The sequence below is a fragment of the Tamandua tetradactyla genome, chromosome 2 (assembly GCF_023851605.1).
Source record: "Tamandua tetradactyla isolate mTamTet1 chromosome 2, mTamTet1.pri, whole genome shotgun sequence".
Lineage (NCBI taxonomy): Eukaryota > Metazoa > Chordata > Mammalia > Pilosa > Myrmecophagidae > Tamandua > Tamandua tetradactyla.
The window spans coordinates 172,077,051-172,096,219 of NC_135328.1; the positions used below are offsets into that span (position 1 = coordinate 172,077,051).

A 19,169-nucleotide genomic window follows, 5' to 3' on the forward strand; every position below is an offset into this window, starting at 1 on the left:
AAGGAGAGGAAAGGATCCCATAGAGGTTATAAGGGAACCAGTGGTATTATATAAGAAAACTCATTAAAGTGTTTGAGGCAGTTTCAGCAAGCTGAGTGAGGTTCAGAGCTTTAAACTTTAAGAAAATCTGCCTTTGCCCCTTTCTAACTTCTTTACAAAAGACTCGTAGAGGTGAAGAATGATAACGAATAAACCCATTTCTTTTTATATCAAGCATTTCAAATATAGTATTTTTTGATAGATTTTATTCCCATTTTGAAAATCAGGACAAGAGGCATGGAGAGGTTAAATTTCTCAAGGTTACACCAAGTGTCAACACCAGTATTGACTCAAAAACCCAGGTCTGTTACCCCATATCATGTTGAGGTAAAACAGAGTGACACTTACTAATTATATGTAGGTATGTTGATGCATTTAAACCTTCCCAAGTTTCTTTACTTTACCCCAGGAGTTAATTTTGTAAGGTTTTTATAAGGCACTATATTATCCAAAATTGCTATGTCAGAAATCAAATAAACTTTGGAAGGCCGTGCATACACTCATATCTGACTCTATCCAGCCATAAATAAAAAATTGTTAGTTCTGTGCTCAGTATTCCAGGTGCTTCTGCACACACGCTTTGCTCACTTAAAGTCTGTATAATAAACCCATTGTAAACACAAACAACTGCGTGTATATGTGCAGATTAACCTTTTCTAGACACTCCTTGTTATTTTCAAAGCCAGTCCTGGAGTTCCAGAGTACATTAGCACACGAATCAACATGCCAAATCCTCCTGGCCTCACTGCAGTGCCAGTTCCAGCTTCAACCCCTGCTTCTTTCACCCAAACCACATCTTCCTCCTCTCCCAGAAGGAGGACCTCAAGGCTCCAGGTTTAATGTAGAAGACGACTCTTTTCCTATTTCCAAACTTATTTCACTTCCCTTACTCTAGTTGGCTTTATTTAAGAGCCTTGTATGAATAGGCCTTTCTTATACATGGCATTTAAGCCATGAGAGGTAGAAACACCCTCATTTCATAGATGAAAAAAAAAATGAGATCAGAGAGGGAAACTTGCCCAGGTCTTAGGACAACTTAGACATCATACGGTGAAATGGTTAGCCCAAGTTTACATAGTCACAAAATCAAGGGAAGATTTACATTTTATAAACAAAAAGAATTGTAAGCATTAAGTTTGACATTTTTTAGGATTATGTCCGATTCATCTGAGTGTTCCTTTAGCACAGTGCTTTGTACCTAGTAAACAACAGTGTATTGTATATGAAAGTATAAATTAGTAAAATGGTTAATTAGATTGCAGGAAATAGTTGTTTGTGTTAGAATGAGACAAAGAAGAAAGACAAATACAAAGCTAATTTACACCCTGGTACTGAGTTAGGTGTTCACCTTCCTTGTGCTCCCCTGGTGTCCTCTTCCCTATCATAATAGCCCTTTTACTATTCTGAACTGCAATGGGCCATTTTTAGTGTCTGCATCCTGCCCTAGACTCAACACTTCTTGAGGGCCTAGATAATATCTTGTTCACTATTGTATCCTAGTACCTACTATGGTGTCTGACACTCCAGGAAATATTTGTTAATTATTAATAATTAATCATTAATAAATGAGAAATACAATATTCCTATCCATTCATGCATCCACTCTTTTTCATCACTGTTTCCATCTTACCAGGTAGAAACACGAGTAACTGGCCTGAGGATAGGAAAGCAAGGGGCCCTCTTCATCCTCACTTATTCCTATATTCTTCCCCTCACTGCCTCCGCTCCCCTCGCTGTGTAGCCATAGAAGTAGAATTCTCAGGTTTGGAGTCTCTGGAGCTTGAGCTCCAGAAGTGACTATGTGATTAAATTTTTCAGATGTCTTTTAACAATCGTATTTAAACCTCTTGCTTTGACATCTCCAACAGGACATTCTCAGAAGAATGTGATATAATGGGAAGGGGACCAACCTGAATTTTAAGTTTTCTAGCTACTTGCTGTGTGATCTCAAGCAAGGCATATAAATATCTGGGACTTATTTTCCTCATCTGAAATATAAAGAGCTTAAAATAGGTGCTTTCTTATCTTCCTTCAGGTCTGATACTATGTGATTCTATGATTAAATGACTTGAATGTAGATTCAGGCTGCCTCTTGACAAGTTTCTTCTGAAAACTAAAATAAAACCACTGGCTTCCTGGTCCCTACTGGCTTCATTTAAGATCATCTTCTCTCACTTCTTTTATGAGAATGTCTCTGTCTCAGGCAGTTTATGGGGACTTAAGCTTTTATTTACTGTAGATAGAAGCTTCTAATAAGCTGAGGCTTTAACAATATTTCACATTTATTTATCGAGCCAGAGCTTAGGATCAGGTGGCAGCTGAGTCACTTAAGGTTATTCAAATGCATCAAAAATGTTGCTTAATAATTCAGAACCAGTTTTCTCTGTTTAGAGTATTAAGGTATTTTTAATCCTTCTAATTAGTCAATTCCAACAGCAGTTTTAATAGGGAAGAATCTGTCTCTTCTGAGAGGGTAAATGATGCAAACTTATTGACAACCCTTGTGTCTGTGGAGCAAACTGACTGAGGTTAGGGCCAGAGAAAGTTCAGAGCAGAAGGACCTGCTGGAGTAACCTGCTAATGGTATCAATGACAGGTTCTGCCTGCTGTAGGAATGAGGCTAGGGGAAAGAGGTCTGGGGAAGCAACTCTTGACTCCCTTTCTTTGCATTGGTGGAGGCCCTAGGGAAGGGTGGGGAGGCTTCATGCAATCATTTAGTAGATCAGTCTTTCAGCAAACATTTGAACTTGTACTGTTTCTGGCCATATTCAAGGCCCTGGGGATAGATAACCAGTAAGACCTCATATACCCTCAGAGTTCAACCTAATTGGAGAGACAGGCACATAAGCAAACAATTGCAAAATAACCTGAGAAGCACCAAAGATAGATTACTCAGCATGAGACTGAAGCTGATACTTGGAGATGGATCCCCCCAGAAATGGGTTCCTTTGCCTGGTCATAGAACAGGGTGGTCATTACAAAGGACAAAGTTAGCATTGCCAGCGCCAGTTTTCCAGTTTAAACACTGACCTTAAGTCTGCCAGCAAACCTTGGCAGCCACCTTTTCTGAGGAGCCTACAGTGAAACAGAGGTATGCGCACCCCCTTTTTGTTCAGCAAACATGAACTGAGCACCGACAGGGCAATAGAAGAGGCACATGAAGAAGAGACTACAATGAACATACATGGTCCCTATATTCCAGGAGCCTATGACCAAGTGAAGAACAGAAGATGCCGCTCATGATTAACTCTTTTGCAAGTAACAAGAGAAAGCAGTTAACCAAGGCGCTGTCACTCAAAGCTTCATTTCATAGAGTAGCATTTGAGCTGCGCCTTGAAGGATATATAGGTTTTCAACAGGTAGAATTGGGGAAGAACAGTCCATATGGAGGAAATATAAGTGAGGATTCAGGGAGAAAAAATGCAAAACATATTTGAGAAATAGCAAACTGCTCTGATTGGCTGGAGCATAGGATCTGTGACAGACAGTATTTACAGAGAAGAATAAAGAATGTTGGATCAGGCCGCCACCTTGCTTTCAAAAAGTTTAGACCCAGATTTTACTTATTGGATGTATTTTTGAGAAATGGTTTGCTCTATATTTTTCAGTGTTCCTTAATGTATATTCCCTGGTTTGATCATTTTAAACTTTCATTTATTGAGAACATATAATGCATGAGGTTCTTTGCTGGGTGCTGGAGATATAGAAACAGGAAACACACATTTCCTGCCTTTAAATTGCTCACTCTTATCCAGGAAATCCCCATATAATGTAGTGTGGAAGATAAGCTGTGATGATCCTTGTAGCATGTCTATAAGATGTTGCAACAGATCCAGCATCCTTATTTAACAGACAAGGAAACACAGAGGAGGAAAACTGATTTTGTTCAATGTGCTGGTTTGAAAGGATGTATGTACCCTAGAAAAGCCAAGTTTTAATCCTAATCCCGTTTTGTAAAGGCAGCCATTTCTTCTAATCCCTATTCAGTACTGTATGTTTGAAACTATAATTAGGTCATCTCCCTGGAGATGTAATTCAATCAAGAGTGGTTGTTAAGCTGGGTGGGTCTTGATTAGTTTACTGGAATCCTATAAAAGAGGAAACATTTTGGAGAATGAGGAGATTCTGAGAGAGCAGAGAATGACATAGCCATGAGAAGCAGAGAGTCCACCAGGCAGCGACCTTTGGAGATGAAGAAGGAAAATGCCTCCCGGGGAGCTTCATGAAACAGGAAGCCAGGAGAGAAGGCTAGCAGATGACACCGTGCTCACCATGTGCCCTTCCAGCTGAGAGAGAAACCTTGGCTATGTTCAGCATGTGGCTTCTTACTTGAGAGAGAAACCCTGAACTTCATCAGCCGCCTTGAACCAAGGTATCTTTCCCTGGATGCCTTTGATTGGACATTTCTAGAGGCTTGTTTTAATTGGGACATTTTCTCACCTTAGAACTGTAAACTAGCAACTTATTAAATTCCCCTTTAAAAGCCATTTCATTTCTGGTATATTACATTCCAGCAGCTAGCACATTTGAACATTCAAGATCACATAGGTCATCAGAGCATGAGAGTATATCATGGTTAGGAGCCAAGTTTACAGTTTACTTCTCCCCTTACTCTACTCCGAGCCCAGACCGTCTGTAGAAAAGGGGCCTGAAGTGATAGGAAATTAGCATAAAGAATAGGCAGGCTGGGTAAACTGCATATCTCAGCTACCTTCAAGCTCTACTTCCTCAGTATTCTTTATTTGTAAATACTTATTTCATCACAGTACATTCCCTTAAGCACAGGAGAGAGTTTGGGAATTTCTAGTGTAGGTTTGGCATTATCCAGGTGCCCGGTGGACAACCCTTCAAAGAAAACACCTTCTCTCTTCGTGTTTCTTGCCTTCCAGTTTCATAAGCTTTTGGGCAGATAAAATTTAATATCAGAATAGCTCAGAAAGATCCTTGGTAACATTTAAGATATTAAACGTGCTGCATCTGGTAACTAGAAAATTTAATGATCTCCTGCTGTTTTGGTAATTGGATAAGTAAATACATCAGAATAAATCACACCAGCAAGTCTTTTGTATATCATTAGGGACTCAACTCTTTTAACTCCTGTTCAAAGCTCTAGCTCTTGGGTGGTTTGTGTGCAGAGCTATGCATGCACCATCTCATATAGCTCTGTGTGGGTATTAAAATACATGCACTTTCTCCCTGGCCACTCTGCCTGAAGAGATGCCTGAAGAGCACATCTAGCATGCCACTCCAAATCTCACTGAAGCAGGGGAAAAGTTTTTTGTTTCCTCCAGAAGTTTAAGCTACACCTAATAACACATTCAAGCCCTTCATTATCTACCTCCAAATTGTCTTTCCAGCCATATCTTTCATTATAGGCCTGCTACACACTTACCAGAAACATGCCACCAGGTCGACCTCACCATATGGTTCCTTCAGCCCACATTCTTCCCCATTCTTCACCTGTAATGTTTCTGTTGCTCTTCAAGAATGTCCCCTCTTCACCTGACATCTTCTTTTGTATCCTCACACATAATTAGCATTTTAACTGAGAAAAAACTTGAAAGATCATCTTCTAATCCAGATGGTTCTAATCTAACCCTACCAAGACCCACTTACAAATTGGGAAAATGAGAGCCAAAGGAAAGAAACACTGTTGCAGTGAGGAATCATTTAAGAATTTTCTTGTGGCAGGGTGAAGGATAGATGCAGGGGGAAATAATCTATTGAGAGCTGATGAAGTGCTGGGTATTGCTGCCACCAGCTTACACATGAAAAATTTGAATCTTAAGAAAGTTCTTGCTCAAGAATATACATGCAGAGCCAGGATTTAAAAACCTGCTTTTTCTTACAGCCTCCTTCATTAGCGCTTAATCCATGCCTAGTGAGGAAACTCTGGGTTAAACAATAATCAGGGTTTCTTTTAATAATTTTGAACCAAACCAGAGGACAAGTATCTCTCCTTTTTATCTCTTAGTGCTCTATTCTAAACACAGTGTTATGGACTAATCTTTTAGTCAGAGGCTGTTTTGGTTTGCTAAAGCTGCTGGAATGCAATATACTAAAAACAGAGTGGCTTTTAAAAGGGAATTTACTAGGTTCCAAGTTTATAGTTCTAAAGCCATAAAAATGTCCAAATTAAGTCACCAACATGAGGTTACCTTCACTCAAGAAAGGCTGATGTCAGCCTTCTAAATGGAAAATTCCAGAACACCTCTGTCAGCTGGGAAGGCATGTGGCTGACATCTGCTGGGGCCCTTGGCTTCTGGACACCTCTTCAGCTGGGACGGCACAGGGGGATGTCTGCTAGCTTTCTCGCCCAGTTTCTTGTTTCATGAAGCTCCCCTCGGGCATTTTCCTTCTTCATATCCAAAGGTCTCTGACTGTGTGAGCCCTAAAGTTTTTTCCAAAATGATTCCCTCTTAAAAGACTGCAGTAAGCAACCCCACCTTGAATGGGTGGAGACAAAGCACCACAGAAACCACCTAATCAAAAGATACCACCACAGTTGGATAGGTCACATCTCCATGGAAACAATCAGAAAGATCCCACCCAGCAATATTGAATCAGGGTTCAAGAACATGGCTTTTCTGCGGTACACAACTTTTTCTAACCAGCACTGAGGCACACGGGGAATCTTTCATGCAAGGACCTACCTGCTGCCTTCCATGATAGCCTCTGAAAGTGAGACATGTCTCCTAGATCAGTGCTTCCCAGTCTTGTTCAAATCACTGCACACGTTGAAAATAAGGTCTGTGTGCCTCATTGAGATAACCATGCAAGTTGCTAAGGGTCGAGGCAGCCCAGACCTGAGAATTCTGGCTGCACAGAGCCCTGCCTGCCTGACTACCCCGAGGGATGAGAAACTAGTATCTCAGCACACTGTATCCTGTGCACACTACTGGGGCTTTCTGCACTATATTTTTCTTGCCACACTACGGAATTCTCATGAATTTGCCTATATCCTGTTTCTGCTTTCAAGGACAGTGAGCTTACAAACTGCTCTGTAAAGTAGGACCTCCTTTTATTTATCTTAATTCTATGCCTTCCAAATCAATCTTGGGAACCAGCTTCTCAGGATGAGGAGACGTGCCTATTCTCATTATTTTTATGCTCTGTGATTTTGCAAATTTGGATTCTTTCCTCTTTCTAGACTGAAGAGGCTTTCCCCTCCCCACCTCACCGCATTCCACTCCTGATAGAAGCCCCTCAATTCCCTCTGGGCCTTCCCTACAACGTCATTGCATCATAGTTCAGTGACCAAAGTCACCATCAGGAATACAATATAGCCACACTGTGTTCTGTGCAAAGAGCGGGTTGTATCTTTCGTTTGGTGTCCAGGGTCTGCCTGACAGCATGCCAAGTTTGAGATCATTTTGACATTAGTAACATTTTACTGTTAGTGTTCTCATTTTTAAAAACTAGTTTAAAGGCACAGGCTGTGAATGAAGAATACAGTTTGGTCCCAACTCTACCATGAATGCTGAGTAACCTCAGGCAGGCTTCCTATACCCTGTGTTTTTCTGTGCCCATCTTTGAAAGAGATGACCTCTAAAGACCCCTCCAGCTCTCCCAATCTCTAGGTCTGTGATAATTGAGGAGCTAGATGGGTGAAATTTGCCCAAATGCCTGAGGTGGCAGTATGCTGTGTTATGGGGAAATATGTGTTTCGATTACATAAAGGGGCTAATCCTTCTAAGCAAGGAAATTGATGTAAAATAAATAGTCCAATATGTGAATACAATCCTAAACTAATCTGTGTGGTAGTTAAGAACACAGACTTTGGAACCAGACCTGGTTTTAAATCATTGCTCTGCCACTTCCTGCCTGTGTGGATCTTAGGCAAATTATATAATCTCTCTGAGTCTCTATTCCTTATTTCTAAAGTGGAGGTAATAACACCTCCCTCATAAGGTTGTTATGGTGCTTATAAAGCATTTAGCACACTTAGCACCTAGTAGCTCCCAGTAAGTGTTAAGTGTTATTATTATTATAAAGTGATAAAACAAACAGGGCAGTCCATAAGACACAATTTCTATCCCTTTGTCACCTTGATCTTCTCTACCTTTGCCCTTTTAGCTTTTCTCCCATTCTCTCTTCTTCCTACCTAATAAAGTCATCAAAGAAAAATATGTCCTATAGGCACCCTATGCTTTGCAGCTAAAAAGCCCACCAAACCTCACTCTCGAGCACCCATTTGTTCTACCATAGTTCAGTAACAGAAAGAAGAGCATCTGTCATTATTTCCTGGAAACCCTCACCCCAGTGCCACTTCTTACCTATGGCCCAGTGAGACAGACTGGCTTAAGGTTCAGGAGCTACAAAGGAAGATGTGATGGAGATAAGCCATAGAGTAGCTATGGAAGAGTGGGGGGCCCTTGCAGGACCCTTCTAAATGGAAAATTCCTTTTAGGGTCCTATTACCACCTGCAGCAAAAGTAAAGATGTTGCTAGGAGCTAAAACTGACATTTTTGTTATAGTTGATTTTTATTGATAATAGCAATCCCTTGTGTTTGCAAAGGACTTTATATTTCTGAGCCTTATCTCACCCTGAACAGCACACAATCAGCAAACTTCCACATCAGCAGATCAACTCTTAAATTCTCCCTCTGATACTTTGTTGGTTTAACTGCCCTCTTTAGGGATTCCAAGCTCATCAAAAGGTGTTTAAAGAAAATGGACAATTAGCCGTTGGGACCAAGATATCAACAGAAGTTGACAATAACGTGAGAACCTGGGTTTCTCTGGGGAACAATAAAGTCATACCACAACAGGGACACAAGCCATGATGCAACTGTGGAGCTCCTGCTTTCTTTATGCTGAAGGGGAAAGCCACTTAGTCATGTTAACTGTCACTGTTTAGAAGTGGGATTAGAGGCTAACAGGCAATGAAGGGCATTCATCAGATACATGCCAGAAGCTCACAAACCTGGGTGCAAATTCTAGCCTTATCTTTCCTAGCTGAATAATCTTGAGCAAGTCACTTAACCTATTTTGGCCTCAGAGAATTTCATCCATAAAATGAAAATAAAAGTACTTATCTCAAAGGATTGTTGGTAGCTACTTAATTAGATAATTATAGAACAACCAACATAGTACCTTGCACTTAGGAAAGATCAAATAAATGGTAATTTTTCTGTAGTGATGAAATTAATTATTATATATTAAGCCTCTGATATTAAATAGGTATGTTTTCCTATTAAGATAACTAATAGGTCATCAGGATACCAAAGAGATAAGTTGTTCTCCCAAGTTAAAAAAAAATGCTAATTTCAAACCAAACCAAAAGCAGATAACATTGTTTCACTATAATGTGGGAACTTATACATACAGCCTTTATGCTGCCTTTGAGGATAAAGAGTTCAGGATTTGAAATGAGAAAACCTGATTTCCTATGTGAGCTCTACCAATTTCTAGTTGAATGAACTTGTGTAAGTAATGTCCCTATTTGAGGTTTGTTGTTTTCATCCATAAAAATGAGAATAAGGAGGTGCAGGAGGACGCTCAGACGGGTAGAAGTCTGGCAGCATTGAAACTCAGAAAAATAAATAAGAATGGATGACAATGAAAAGATGTCAAACCCTAGAAGAGCAAAATTTTAAAGAAGATTTTGTTCTATTTCAGTTAGCAGGCCAAAGGTGTATAGATGAACATACAGACCAACTATCAGAAAGTATTCAAAGTTAAAAGAGTAAGGTCACCATCACAAATAATGGGCTGGAATCTTGTTCCTATTGTTCAATGTCTTATATGGAACGATAAGGAAGATGATAAAAGAAAAGATGATTTTTTGATGCTTAATTAATTGGTAAAGTTATGTAATCCAAAGGAATCATTGTTGGGTTTGCTTGAACTGATTGAAGAACAGATTTGGAAAACAGATACCCCAAATTATTTTTCTTCAGCCATTACAGACAGTGATTCAGAAACTTCCTAACAACAAGGCATATTAAGTTGGATTAGCGTTGTGTACCCTTTGGAGTCAGCTGACTCTTCCTCCTGTTCCATACTCAAAGGAACAAATACAAATAGATGACTATGGCCTTTGTCAGTGCTGTAAGGCCTTAATAGAATTCACTAAACCTTTTGTGGGAGAATTCATTGATGAAGAAGAAAACACACTGGAAAATGAAAAGTTAAAGGATGAATTACTTAAATTTTGTTTCAAAAGCTTGAAATACCCTTTACTGACAGCACAATTCCTTGAACAGCCTGAAGAAGCTGAAATAATCCTTTAAAGTATTTTGCATCTGAAATAATAGTTTTTTTATCAGCAGTGGGAGACCCTTTCCCCAAAATGATTTTTAATCATGGAAGGAAAAAGAGGACTTGGAACTACCTTGAATATGAGGAAGACAACGACAAACAATTACCAGACTCTATGGCCTCTCTGGCATATCTAGTATTTGTACAGGGCATCGGTAGTGATCATCTTCCAGTGCACTTCATTAAGTGCAGCTTAACATGGGGCATGTTGAAGTATTTTTGCAAAGAACAGAAGAGTCTGTTTTCTCCAAAGGAGTGAACCTGTTGGAGAATGGTTTATTGAGAGTGGAAGACAACAGTCTACTTCATGAGTATTTAGAAATCAAGAGTTTTTATACTGTACCTTAGAGTTTAGTGAAAGTAATGATACTTTGCCCCATTAATACTTTGAGGAAAAAGGGTTTAGCCATGCTTCAGCTATATATTAATTAACAAGTTGGACTCACGAAACAAATATACATTGTTTAGTTGTATATTGAATACAAGTGATCGTTCAGGTGTGGAAGCCTTTATTATTCAGAATACCAAAAATCAAATTGATGTGTTGTTAAAGAGAACACCTAACAACAAATGGTTTATGAGACCACAGCTGATTTCCCCTCTAGATTTAATACTGTTTCTCCCAGAAGGTGCTGAAACAGATTTACTGCAAAACTTAGATAGGATCATGGCTTCATTAAATTTATTGAAGCATTTGGTTATCAGAGATAATGAAAATGACAGTCATACTGGATTATGGACAGAACTTGGAAAGATTGAGAATAATTTCTTAAAGCCCTTCCATATAGGACTTAATATGTCAAAGGCACACTATGAAGCAGACATTTAAAACAGCCAAGAAAGTAGCCAAGAAGCCCAGAAGTGGAAAGATCTTTGTTCTGTAGCAGTAAGTAGAGAGGAGAGCCCTAACATACTTCCTGAAATGCAGCTTACGGTCCTACATTCAGCTCTTTGTACATTTCATTTCATTTCATTTGATTGAAAGTGTACTGGCTCAAGTAGAACTCATTGAAATAAAAACAAAGTGTACCTCTGAGGAAAATACTGGAATAAAGTGAAGCTTCCACCTCCTAATTAAAAACTACTAGAATATTTTCCATTATGACTTATTTAATACCTTTATTTAAAAATTGTTGAAAACTGCTAGAAAAATAAACAGCTTTTCTCAAAAAAAAAAAAAAAAGAGAGAGAGTAAATGAATCCAGTCTCTTAAGATAGCTATGAAGTTTAGATAATATATGTGGAAGCGCTAATGACTAATAATGTAATAGTCATTATTATTATGCATCCATTCTTCAGAAGGAAGTTTATTAGCACATTCATTATGTATTCAAATAACTTGGGTTTAAAGAAGCATCCCTTTAAGAATAAGTTTTGTTGTGGCATTATATTATGGCTGGGTGGGAAGTGTACTTTAGAATTGATTTACGCTCTGGCTGGGCAAGTCTCTCATCTTCTAATTAAGGCCAAACAGACTTTGGGAAAAAAGGGGCTAAGACTCTTGTATCAAGTTATATCAATTCATATTTTTTAAGCACCTGCTTTGCACGGTGGGGGTATTTAAAGTTTTAGGATCCATTAAATAATACTCCTCCACTTAACTAGTTCAAGACCAATTGCAAGAATACGACTAATTGAAATGTTGACATAGGACTCAGATGGGGATAAAAATGTCACCTTTGTTACTCGTAAAAATTGATCAGTGATTGTGGCTGGGGATCTGCAGCCAAGGGGACTCTGATATTGTCTTGGGCCCATATTAGACAGACTTGTCCCCTCAGTTCTTGGTACAGCTTAATTTTGCTGTGCCCATTCTCTTGTACTTTGTAGCAGGTGAACAGGATAGCTCCAAAAAAAATTACAAAGGAAGGCACTAAGATCAGATTCTTCTGATCTCACTCACCAAACAGATATTTTCTTCTCACCCTCTGTGTGAGGAGTAGGGAGACCTTCCAGGAGTGTAAATGTAGCCCACGTTCCTCCATGTGAAAGCATTACTATGAAATAAATGCACTGCCACCCCCAATAGGCTCTATTTTATTAAATCCTCACAAGATCTCAGGGAGACAAAAATTTTATAAATAAACAGTGACCCAGAAAGTTAAGTAACTTGCCCATGGTCATCAGGTAATAAGAGTTTATAGTGTTGAGAATCCAATCTAGGTCTCCCTCCCTAGATCACACTTAGGCTTTTCCAACCTTGGGGAGCTCAAACCATACAGATACCATCGATTAAGACATAAAGAAAGCATTGAATCCTAATAGCTTCCATGTGTCAGGCTCTGTGATAGCTATTTTAATCCCTACAACAACCCTTTCACTTGATGGAGAAGGAAATTAGAGCTCTAAGTATCTAAGTGACTTGGCTAAGAGCTGGGATTTGATCTCAAGTGTTTCAGTTTCCAAAGCTCTGTAGCAATCCAACTGGCTCCATTGAATCACAGACCCTCACATTGTTACAAAAGCAAAAATTAAAGCCTAGAGAAGAAAAGTAACTTTCGAAAGTCACACTGCTAGCCAGGACTGGAATCCATACCTTTTGGTCCTTAATACCCTAGCAATAATAGATAGCATACAGCCTTGGCAGTCATTACAGGAGCTCAGAGGAGGGAGAGCTTGCTAAGGGCTGAAAGGTGAGGGAGAGCTTTCAGAAACAGGTGATCTCTGACTGAAGCAGTGGATTTTCTTAATACTGGGGGAAGTTTACTTTGGATGTCTGTTGTCTGTCTGAGGTAGAGGATGGGACCTGGTTGTCTTTTACGCCTGTGTAGAGGGTGGTGTGCTGCAAGTGGTGGTGTGGATGAGGTTCTAGTGTTTGTGCCTCTGTGTGGCCTAGAAGAGACTTGTAAATATCTGCTCCTAACAGTCAATCTGTGCAGGGCTGCCTCTGCTCATAGCACTGCCAGCTGTGGTGGTTGTTGGTCCCCAGAGGGGAGCAGGCAAATTCTAGAGTAAGTTTGACAACATCTCCCCTTGAAGATGCCAGAACTTTCTGAAATGCACATTTTTACTCTAAGAGCAAGAATACACTTTAAGAAACCTTTGGTGGTTTGTTGCTTCCCAGTTCCACACACTGAAAATTGAGAGCTGTAACGTATGGGTTGGAAGAGAATCCTATTAGGCCCCTTAAAGGGCTCAGAAGAGTAAGAATGGAAATAATATGGAAACTGAAGTCAGAAACATTCTGATTCTGTCTCTGCCACTTCGACTGTGTGATCATAGGTAATCCCAATCTCTGGGTCTCATTTCATTTTCTAATCTGTAAAGTGAAGCTGATTTCCAAATATTACTGCCATTGTGTTACTCCCATAGGCTCTTAAAATACATTCTGAACCTAAAAGAAATCTAACCTAGCATTTTTTTCTAAATGGAAAAATGCTAGATCCAGATTTTCCTTTATTCAATTTTAAAATAAAAGCATTCCCTTGGTGATACAAACGTTCTAAAAATGATCATGGTGATGAATACACAGCTTTGTGATGATGTTGTGAACCACTGATTATATATCTTGTATGGACTATAGGTGTGTGAAGATTTGTCAATAAAAATATATTTGGGGAAAAAAAGCACCTATCATGCAGGAGACCCAGGTTCAATTCCTAGTCCATGCACTTCCCAAAAAACAAACAAACAAGCAAGCCAAACAATAAAAAAAGCAAGAAAACAAAATTTCAACAAATGGTGCTGCAATAACGGGACACTTACATGGAAAAATCATGAAATATGACTCTGCCATATAGCATACAGAAAAAAGGCATTCCCTCAGAAAAATAAAATAAAAAGGACCATAATAATAATACCTACCCCCATGATTGTGAGTTAATGTTTATATAAATATCTTGCAAACTATAAAGTACAACAAATGTTGCTGTTAGTATTATTTTTAGCATTCAGAGTTCCTGCTCTGTAATAGCTCTCTGTGTAGTCGTAGAATTTATTTATTCTTGAGTTCAAAAAAAGTGAGGCAGAAAGAGCATCAAAACTGCAGTGAGGAATTTGGGGGTAGAATGTTGCATCTGCCACTAATCAACTGTGTGACTTGGGCCAAGTCACTTGACCTCTCTGAGCCTCCAGTTGTGCACCTATGAATTAAAGCAGTTGGACTGTTTGACATTTAAGAAATTTTCCTACCCTAATATTTTGGGACTCACTCACTGTGATCTAAGATGAAAACCTACCACATTTGTTCACATTTCTTTCAACAGCAATGTTATGCTTTTTAGAAAAGGAACTGAGGCCCGGGAAAGTAACAGAAATAAAATGTATATAAAAGAGCAAACTGTTAAGAAAATTGATCTAGAAAAATATATAGTTTGTTTGGTAGAGAACATATCACATTTTTGCTAATATAAACGTGGTTTCACAAAGCCAATTTGCTGAAATATTAATTTAATGAAAAAATATTTCCATTCAGGTTTCCTAAGTACAAGGAAGAAAATGTCAAGATGGTTGACTTTCCTTTTCTAACTATAGACAAAGTCAAGCCATACCTCTTATCTGAGAACACCACTCCACCCTCAAGGAGTCTCCAAGGGTGGGTTTCTCTGTTGATTTAGAGAGTCAATAATTCAGTAAAGTCCCAAGTAAATGGCAGAACACAAACTCAGATTGGGTTTTTGTATTTGTATTTTATAAACATTTCAGGTTTTTTTCCCTCACCTTTCACCTTTTGCCATTCTGAAAATAAAGATTTATATCTTGGAAGCTCGGTTAGAAGCACCCTTAAGATTATATCATCCAACCTCTTTCTATGTAAGGGACCCCACTCTCAGCAACATCTCTGGCAATATAATCTAGTAGCTTAACGTGTGGGTTCCAAAGCTAGTGTATTAGTCAGAGTTCTCCAGGGAAACAGAACCAACAGTGGGTATATATATATATCCAACAGTATATATATATATACTGTTAAATTTATGTATATAATATGTGTGTGTATATATATATAGTTATATATGTATTTTATATATATACAGTTATATATATTATATATACATATATATACACTGTATATATGTACTGTTGTGTGTGTGTGTGTATATATAAAATGCAAATATTATGAGATTTATTGTAAGAATTTGCTCACGCAACTGTGGAGCTGGTAAGGTCCAAAATCTGTAGGGCAGGCCACAAACTGGGAACTCCGATGAGGTTTTCTTTCTCAGAAGAAGCTGGCTGGCTGAAGTAGAGATAGAAATTCTTCCTTCTGATTGCTGAAATCACCACTTCTCCTTGTAAGGCTTTCGGCTGAATGAATGAGACATCTTTCATTGTTGATTGTATATGTAATAGCCATAGAATATACCTGGTACAAAGTAGCTTAATAAATGGTAGCTATTATAATCATCATCATAATCTGCAAATAAGCCCTTCTTTTGGGTGCTTCTAGGGAGAATAGAGTTCATTCACCCTATCCCATCCCTCCCTCCCATTTCCCCAAGGCAGCCTGTCAACATGTTGGCCAGTAACGTAGTGATTATCATGAGCTTTCAAGTCAGGCAGACCTAAGTCTGAAACCATATTCTTTCTGCAGCTTTGGATAAGATAACCCATGGTATCTTTATCTGTAAAATGATAATAATAATAATACCTACTTTGCTGGGTTGTTGTGAGAATTAGTTAAGGTTCTATATGTAAAGTGTTTAGCATGGCCCCAACTACATGGTAGGTGCCAATAAATGATAGTTGTTGCTATGATGACGATGATTATGAAGGGGGAGGAGGAAGAGGTAGAGAAGAAGAAAAGCAGTAGTAGCCACACCCTCAGCTGCTGCTCTGTCTGTTAAAAAGGTCTTTCTGTCCACCTGTGTTCTGCTTCCCTGAAATTTTACCTCACCAGTCCTAGTTCTAACCATTGGAGCTACACAGAACACATCTGCTCTGTCTTCTACTTGTCAGGCTCTTAAATAACCAAAGAAAGCTGACACAGACCCCTCCCTACCCCTATAGCAGTGGCAATAACACCACTTCCAAGTATCCTGTCTCCAAGCAGCAATCTCCCATCCTCAGCTATTCTTCAGAGAATATGGATTTAGGTTCCTCCCTACCTGGCAAATGAGAATGGAAACAGAGACAGTCCTTGTTCACTTTGTAATCCCTGTCAGAAATGACCTTAACAGGAAAAAAAGTGGCCTATAGTCGAGGTCACCAGCAGGAACAGCCCCAGCAGTGCCATCTTTACTTTGAAGCGATCCACTGGTGGTACAGCCCCACTGAAGTTGTAGAAGGGAGTCTCTAGACATCACGCATTACCTGATCAGGGAACAGGCAGCACTCTTGCTGAGCAGTTGCACAGAAACAAGAAAGGCAGCTTGGTACAGTACTGAGCTCCAGGAGACTTCAGGTATGAAGAGCTTCAGAAATTAGACAGAATAGAAGGACTTCTACCCAGAGGCAATACTGCCAGTGATGGCTACCACCTACTAAGCACTTACCAGCTCAGACCTGTACCAGAGGCTTCACCAACATTATTCCATTTACTTCACTACCCATGAAAGACAGACTGATTTATCTTATCTTATAGATGGGAAAACTGAGGCTGTCAGGTTGTATAACTTATTCAAAGTCATACAGGTAGTAAGGACAGAGCTGGGATTTGAATCTAGATTTGCTTCACTCTTTTAATCACTGTGAACCCCAATTTTCTCATTTCCACCTACCTTACATGGGTGTGGGGATTAAAGGAGACAACATATTTAAAGGACCTGGAATGTAAAGGGTATTTAAGAAATTTTAGTTTCCCCTATCCCAAGTTCCAGCTCTCTCCCTAAAGTAACTGGGTAAGGTAAGTTTTTTTTGTCTTTTTTGTTTTGTTTTGTTTGGACACAGTTACCTCATGTGAAAACTGAGTGTGGTTTTATGAACCTCTAGCCTTGTATGTTTGGCAGTTCTGGCAAGGTGAAACTTGGGCCTAATGCTCCAGCCTCCCAACCTCTTTGGCTTACTGGCATATGTTCCTGCCCGGTACTCACAACTCTGGGCACTATTATAGTTTTGGTTTCTCCCAGCAAGCATCATATTTGCAAACCACAAATAACCAAGTAGAAAATGCTGGAGGAGCTCTGGCATGTTAATTAAGAACAATAGTGGAAGCAGCTGGGCAGAAAATGCCAACTAGTCAGAAGCAGAGGCAGTATAGCTCTGTTTGTTAACAGAAGCCAGTGCAGTATTGTGCGTTAATTGGGTAAGTTCGTAAACATTTGCCAGCAGCTTGCCCCCAAGTGCAATGGAAGGCAGACAGCATGCTGGGGCCCTTCCTACCGCTTTGCCTGCCCATCTGCGCATAGCCCAAAAGGTACCAGTAGAGCAGGCTTTGCTCTGGGTCCTGGTATACAGAGAGGATTCAGGAGGTGTATGTGTCTCCTTAATAATCCTCTTGGGCATACTAGTTTCCATCTAAATACAATCGAAGGATAAATTTCCTCCTTCAGATCCCCAGCCTGCCTGTGACCCAAGGCCTCAGAGGCCTTGGCCTCAGGGACTCCCCCAACTAGGAGATGGCAACAGAGGCAGCTCATTAGGTGTGGCTTGAGTTGAGCAGTGGACAAGATTGCTGCCTCAGGTGCTACAGTTTGCTCACAGGCCCACAGCTCCTACATCTAGCAGAGCAGTGGCCTAAGGCCCAACAGAAGGCTCCCTAGCCTCCCATCATGCACATACAGAGCTGCCCATTTATCTGTGTCCACCCATCAATTGATTACACATAGCAGCAGCCATCACCAAACACCTGCTCTGTGCCAAACACTGTGCTATTTATTTTTTCTCATTTAATCCTCATATCAACCCTGTAAGATAGGTGCTAATTCCAAAGCCACAAAGCTAACACATCTGTGATTTAAATCAGTGTCTTTCTGGTTCCAAAGCTCATGCCCTTTCCACTAAACTAGTATCTATCAACTTTGTAAATTTTATGACCCCTTTTGATATACAGGAAAATTTAGTTTCTTTTCCTCACAGGTGAACCTCCATGTCCGTAGGAGGATATAAACTTAATTTTGGATCCCTGTATGATTAGCACATCCCATTGAGCCAAGAAGATTTTGTCTAACTTTACTTTCAATAGTTCATATTATAAAATAATGACTTTTACTTTCTAAAATATAAAATATAATAAATTGGCCTATTTTTTAAAACTAATACTCCCCTCAATAAGAAGATCATGATATGCCTTCCAAGGGAATCTTCTTCCCTCCCCTCATCAGGCAAGATATTCATCTTACAGCATGGTAGAGTAGACATCCTCCAGTGTCTTACATGTAGGTTTGGCAGGAAGATCAGCCCCAAAGACTTAATTCTTATCCTACCAAACAGAAAAGGTCCTCTCTGCCATTAGAAATTAACCAAGCAGAAGGCAGGCCATAGTGGCTCAGCAGGCAGAGTTCTCGCCTGCCATGCCAGAAACCCGGGTTCAATTCCTGGTGCCTGCTCATGAAAAAAAAAAAAAAGGTTTAGAAGTTAACCAAGCAGAGATCACCTCAGGAATGTCAGTTGGTTGTTTAAGCGGCGTCTTCTTCTGAGGACCCCCTGTGCTTCTGCCAGGCTGAACTGTGCAGGAGTCAAGGGACTTCCACCTACCCAGGAAGAGATCAGATCTCCTTAACCTGTGCCCTGAGGTCAAATGCTGGTTCCTCCACTAAGCTATACAACTTGACCTCTCTTTGAACAAGCCCTGGTTTCCTCACTGGTAAAATGGGAATAACATCACCTATATCACAGGGTTATTATTTTGAGGATCAAATAAGGTTGTAGATGTGAAACTGACCATGCTAACACATAGTAGTCACAAAATCAGTGTACATATATAGAAACTGAATGCCATGTGGAGAAAATAGTATTTAACCAGTCTTTTGAGTATGTGTTGTCTTTCTTT

At 39.7% G+C, this 19,169-nt stretch overlaps 1 protein-coding gene and 1 pseudogene across 6 annotated transcripts in view; both read left to right on the top strand.

Moving 5' to 3' along the window:
• The window catches only part of FAF1 (Fas associated factor 1), a 667,255-nt gene that overhangs the window by 647,827 nt on the left and 259 nt on the right, over positions 1-19,169 (top strand). The window lies entirely within an intron of this gene.
• Positions 1,953-19,167, top strand: LOC143674258 (glomulin pseudogene; annotated as a pseudogene).